The sequence below is a fragment of the Galeopterus variegatus genome, unplaced genomic scaffold, assembly GCF_000696425.1.
Source record: "Galeopterus variegatus unplaced genomic scaffold, G_variegatus-3.0.2 Scaffold480, whole genome shotgun sequence".
In the NCBI taxonomy this organism is placed as follows: Eukaryota; Metazoa; Chordata; class Mammalia; order Dermoptera; family Cynocephalidae; genus Galeopterus; species Galeopterus variegatus.
This window is the reverse complement of record NW_007726591.1, coordinates 23,096-29,293: the sequence shown is the minus strand read 5'-3', so window position 1 is coordinate 29,293 and position 6,198 is coordinate 23,096. Positions and strand designations below refer to the sequence as shown.

Here is a 6,198-nt window from a genome sequence, read left to right as displayed (position 1 = left end):
TGACCTAAAGGCCCTACTCCTAGATTTATAAGTCAGAAAACTATAGTAAGTGGACGTTAGATGATGTTGTTGATGCTGGTTTCAATGACAGTGAAGTAATCTTGGACAATAAAAAAATAGAATCCCTAAGTCAAGAGTTGAGGTTATTTAATTCAACTCAAAAGCTTAATAAGAATTCCATCTACAGTCTTCCTTATAGGTGGTCCACTTGGATTCCTTCAGTACTGGGGCATTTGCCACTTCCAGAGTAACCAGAACATTCTCCCATGGACAAATAATTAGATTCCAAAGTATTGGCACCATTAGACCAAGTTGCAGGATTTTGCCAACTGAATTCCCAAGGCATTTTCTAGCAAATGGACAAGGGGTAATGATATCATTCCGTCTGGTTTCAGCCGCTGCATTAATTTGTGTGGGACCCAAAACTACCTTTTACTCCAAGTTTTAAAAAAGTTGAAGAACCTGAGTCTCTCTCCAGGGTAGAATCAGCTGCAGTACCCAGGAAGGTAGACTTTCTGGAAATGTCATGGGCATTGTGAACAGAGACGGTAGAGTCTACTTCCAGTGTTAGAGGCCAGTCAACTCACAGGTATCCTTGGGGGAAGAAAAAAGGCAGGGAGGTCACTATGTAATTTAACCTTGCTAAACATATAAATAACTGTTTGTGTGTCTAAATTGTCATCACTAATTAAGTAGCCTTTCATATTAAAGGCTTTCAGTTCAGAATTTCCATTGCTTTAGGGATGTCTAAAGCCTCATGGAGACCTAGATTTTTAGGATATTAGCTGGGGTATCACCTAAAATGATCATAGTGATAGTTATCCTGATCCCCCAATGGGAGATGGAGTTGCCATAATACTTTTGGGAATCATTAATGTTATTATAAGGCATGGCTCTGAATGGAAGGGAAACATGTGAAATTAGAATCTGCATTATTTCCTTCTTCTGAGCTTCCTCTCAAGGAAGTCCACCCCAGAATATACATACCTCCGTGAGACTCTTTAACAGAGAGAAGAGCTTCAAGGCTCACTGAGGCTTGTAACATTCACCCCATCTGCATTATTGAGCTCCCTGATTCTCCCACTGGGGAAAACCTATCCATAGAGCTGGCTTTGCCAGATGTGCACCACCTTCAGAGTGTTCAATGTTTATTGACTTATGAGTTCATATTCACACATTGGGATCAACCAAAAAGCATTCTATCTTATCAAGTGCTTTCTTTGCCTCACTTTGTCAAAGCCATGTTTGGCCACAAAATCCCCGAGAGCTCACTCACACGTAGACTGCACTCTCGATAACAGAACACAGGTCCATGAAGTTGACTTTGCCGTTATTGTGAGAACAGAGAAATCGTAAACTATCTCAATAAACAGCTGTTATCATTTGTACCAATAATGGGTTCCTTTGAGTTCTCATTTTCAAGCTTGATTGCGTTAGTACATATATAATGTCTTTTGTTCTTTCCCTGTGGCTGTACTTTCTTTTGAGCCTGGAAGACAAATAAACACTGATGGCTTTTTGCCGCAGATCTCATCTATGATTTTGATTTGAAGCTTTCTGGCCTATGTAGCCTGACTGATCAAGGAACATGGCTGCAAATTATGTGTTTTGGGCTCTTCTTCCACTTGGCTGTAATTGAAGAGATGACTATAGAGAAGCTCATTATAGAATTCAACTGTTCTAAGCAACCAGCCTAAGTGTCTGCCCCCCCCACACACACCAAAAAAACCCTTAAAAAACTAAAATTATGTTGTTTATTCCAAAGATTAATCATCAATATCTTGGCCCTTCTAAATGCAGTAGTTTTGTAAATTTTCCACATTAAACAACTGACTAGAATTTATATTTGGGAGTCTATAATAGATTATAATGTTGAGGACTATTAAGGATAATGCCAACCTACTTGGCATAACCCAGCAAAAATAGTGTATGTGAAAGGTGTTTTGTAAACTATAAAGTTACTTGACCAAAGCCTTAGTCAAGAATCAGTATTAATTCTGCAGAATTATCTAGGCATAGATTCCTTTTGAAAATGACTCAATGTGTTCATGGATACTCTAATTCTAGCCCCTTCTGAAATAATCACAGGTGCTTTCTACACATGGCTTGCAAGATGCTATCATTTCTGACAGTGGGTCTGAATTTAAGGAAGTTGTAGACAGGAACCTTATCTGAGCTGTCACCATCCTGACTCATCACCTTCAAGCAAATGATCAGGCTGAAAGGATAGTCAAGCCACTGAGATGTCCTAGGAGGATGCTGGAGGAGATTGGCCAATGAGACTCACTGGACTTTTTATCCCTCAACCTGTCATGCCACATTCAACTATGGAAATTGGCTCTGATGCATTTCTAATGCAGAAATAGCTCAAGACTTGTCTTAAATACCTAAAACCATGTTTGGATGAGGACTTCAAGAGCAAGAACATATTCCAGATACAGTTCTGGCTACATTATAGTCTTTGCATGAAAAAGAAATACGGCTTAGTCTTTGTTAAGAGCAGTGGATCCAGCCCAAGGTGGTTTCCTGACACAGTAATTGAGGTCACAGAAGGTCCAGAGTACAATATATGTCCCTGTAAGATACTCTAGGGCCATTAAGTAGATGAAGCAATAATTCTTCTCTGGTCATGCATCTGCTAGAGTGGTGTATCTAGTACTTTGGACCCACTAACACTACATAAAAATAGCTTCACAAATTGTGCAGAGGGTTGGTGAGATGGGTGGGAGAGTATTAGCTAAGATGAGGAGAATGCCACGATAGAGTGTGTTTTGGTATTTATTCTTGCTGGGGATATACTTCTAGGTTCTTGTAGTATTGGCTTTGTCTTGAGATGCTTTTACCTGTATCAGGGTTGTTGTAGAAGACAGCTTATCCTCTTCCTGTTTCCTCATACTTATGTAGAACTACAGTGTCCAGCTCTGCAGGTTGTATACTGTACAACTTTAAACAGCAGTCCTAAGAACAAGCACATCAGGAAACTTCTCAGAGTTCCCAGTAGCAGTTAGTCATTAGAGGACAAAGCAGCCCCAGTCCTCTTGGTTAGCTCTGCAGCCTAAGGCAAGCTGTTCAACAATACTGGGCCTTAATTTCTAAGTCTGCCAAATGTGGGTTTGTGAATCCTGAAGAGAAAGCATCACCTACTGATCTAAGGAAAATAAAATAGGGGTGGATGACTTTATCCTTCATTCATTGTGGCATAAACGTGTAATTACACACATCAAACACCTCAGGGTACCCAGTGCCAGCCTTTCCCCTTAGTCGTAGCCTTTGTATGGACTTGTTGGTTTACTGGGACACTTTCTTGGCAAAAGGAGGGGGACAGAAATTAAACATACCTTAGGATTATTGTCATTCCATGTCTTATTTTGCCTTGGGTGCCTTGATGGGAGAGAGGAGAGGCCAGGATGGGGCTGAGCAGCCAGTAGGGCTCTGGCTGCTTTTGAAGGTGTCCTTTCTCTGATCCCTGAGTGGAAAGCATGTGTAGGGAAGGAGAAAGCCTAGATTTCTTCTGTTTAAATATTTTCCTTCATGCAGAAGACGGGGTGTGCACCAGTGCCAGAGACCTATGTGATAATGAGCACCTTGAAGAGGCGGCAAAGGCATAAAGGGCTGGTCTGTGGCAGGTGGGGAAGAGACACCTGCTCAGTGCAGGGGTGCAGGTGCCACGTGTGAGTGGTCTGGCTGCCTCGGTCGGTGCCCATTAATGGTGTTGGTGTCAGTCCCATGCTCATCTGGGAATTTCCTGGCAACATATATTGGCTTGTTTCAAGGTAAGCAGCTACCTGGGTGAAGTGTGACTTCTTAGAAATTGGATTGCTCCCTTTCGCTTTTAGAACAGTTTTCCTCTTAGAGAGTTCTGCATGGCAACTGGAGTCAATCTGCTTATGAAGGGGTTTTATTAAGCTTGATGGGGCTTCACGTGCATGGTGTACAGCATTGGAATTGTCCCTCTTGGGCACCTTTCATGGTGAGAGGGTCTCCTGACTTAAATGGTACTGTGTAATCTGGGCTCCCAGGCCCTGATCCAGCTTTTCTCTTGGTTTGCTCTCAGTTTCTCACCGAGACGGGAGCTCGCTTACAGCCACTTTCCCAGAAACAAAGCTTTTTCCCTCCTCTCCCCTCCCGTGCCCTGGCCCCGTCACTGCGTTCTGCCCTCCACCTCCCAAATTCCCTCAAAGCACTGAGGATCCCGAGGAAGAGAAGAGCAGGGGTGAAAAATTTAAAACTGCCCAAGATGGATAGTGAGAACACCATGCATAAATAAATCGTTCTTCCCTCCTCTCCCCTCCCGTGCCCTGCCTGGCCCCATCACTGCGTTCTGCCCTCCACCTCCCAAATTCCCTCAAAGCACTGAGGATCCCGAGGAAGAGAAGGGCAGGGGTGAAAAATTTAAAACTGCCCAAGATGGATAGTGAGAACACCATGCATAAATAAATTTCAGCAAAAGCCCCAGATGAGCAATGATTGTGTGGTTGAGGACCTGGCTGAATAAGTGTGTCAGGTACTGATTGGAAGCGTGATAAATGCAATGACCTAACAAAGGATTGACTTCTCCTGCAGACAGGCCCCTTTTAATGGATGGAAAGGGAGGAAGCTTCATTTAGAAGGGAAAGGCTGTTTGCCACGCAGATATGACAAAGGGGAAGTAGACAACCATTGATTTACGTTTGGGAATGACAGTTGAAAAATTCAGCAATAATCATGACAAATGAGAAGAGATGCAGTCAGAGGAAAAAATGTCAATACGTTAAGCCTGCAAAGAAATGCCAAGGTCACAGAGAAAGGTTCCCAAACTTCTGGTTTTGACAACCTTAATGGAAATAATAGAAAAGATGAGGGTTCGGGTTAAAAGGGATGGCGTGGCACGAAGGGCTGCAGGTGCTGGTAATCAGTGGTGAGTTTGGAGAGGGAGTGGCCGGAAGTCCGTCCACCTCGGGGAGGGTGTCTGTCCACAACGGCCGAGGCGCTTCCCACTGCTGTCAGTCCTGCTCTCCTTGCGGAGGTTGGAAAAATCAAGTGAGTTATTTTAATGTCAGTAGCAACGTCAGGAAGCAAACGTGGGCTGGGGGACATTAAATCAGAGGTTTTGCTCTGGTCTCTGGACTGTGGTGTGCTTGCCCCTTTGTTTTTATTTTTAATTCATTTTTCCATTCGAAAGACTGATTATATGTGAGAAGGCAATGACATTTAGGTCATCTGCCTGGTCGAGTTTGGTGAGATGTTGCCTTGTTTTTTATCATCTTTGTTTATAAGGTACCCAGTGCCTTGAGTCCTATATTTCTGTACTCCAATAAAAGAAACACAATCCAGAACATTCTATCAGTGGGTGTGAAAGGTAGATTTAGAAATATGTAGAGAGGGAATTCAAACGCAGGCGGGCCTGCAGCCCTGCAGTTGCAGTCGTGTTCTCCAATCTCCTATCTTTCTGCCAGCACCGCCCAGATGGCCTCTCAAAACTGTGACCCAGCCACTGCCAGCGTCACCGCCACCCATAAAGGAGCTGAGCCCAGCAGAAGTGCTGCCTAGGGCCCTGTGGGCAAGAGGCTACAGTAGGAGCTGATGACCACCTCATGATTTGTAGTGACAAAGGCATTTCTGCCTTCCCTGAATCAGACAACCTTTTCAAATGGGTAGGGACCATCCATGGAGCAGCTGGCACAGTATGTGAGGACCTGATGTATAAGCTCTCCCTTGAGTTCCTCAGTGGCCACCCTTACGATGCACCCATGATGAAGTTTCTCACACCCTGCTACCACCCCAACGTGGACACCCAGGGTAACATCTGCGTGGACATCCTGAAGGACAAGTGGTCTGCCCTATACGATATCAAGACCATCCTGATCTCCATCGGAGCCTGTTAGGAGAACCCAACCTCGATAGCCCTTTGAACATACATGCTGCTGAGCTCTGGAAAAACCCCACAGCTTTTAAGAAGTACCTGCAAGAAAACTACTCAAAGCAGGTCTTCAGCCAAGAGCTGTGACTTGGGCTGTCCAGACTCTCTTTGTGTTGTCTTTTAATTTTTTCCTTAGATGGTCTGTTCTTTCCTTGATTTATGTACAGGATTCTGTACTTGAGCTATGGTGTTATTTTTCTTTTATTTCTGTTTTTAAAATTAAGTATCTGGTTGAGCCCTTGTGATGTACATTAAATAAACACAGTTGGGTTGGTTTTGTTAAAAAAAAATGTGTAGGG

The 6,198-nt window shown here is 43.6% G+C and overlaps 1 pseudogene; it reads left to right on the top strand.

The window, feature by feature from the left end:
* The first annotated feature begins 5,445 nt into the window (after positions 1–5,445).
* On the top strand, positions 5,446–5,986 carry LOC103587706 (annotated as a pseudogene).
* Positions 5,987–6,198: the final 212 nt, after the last annotated feature.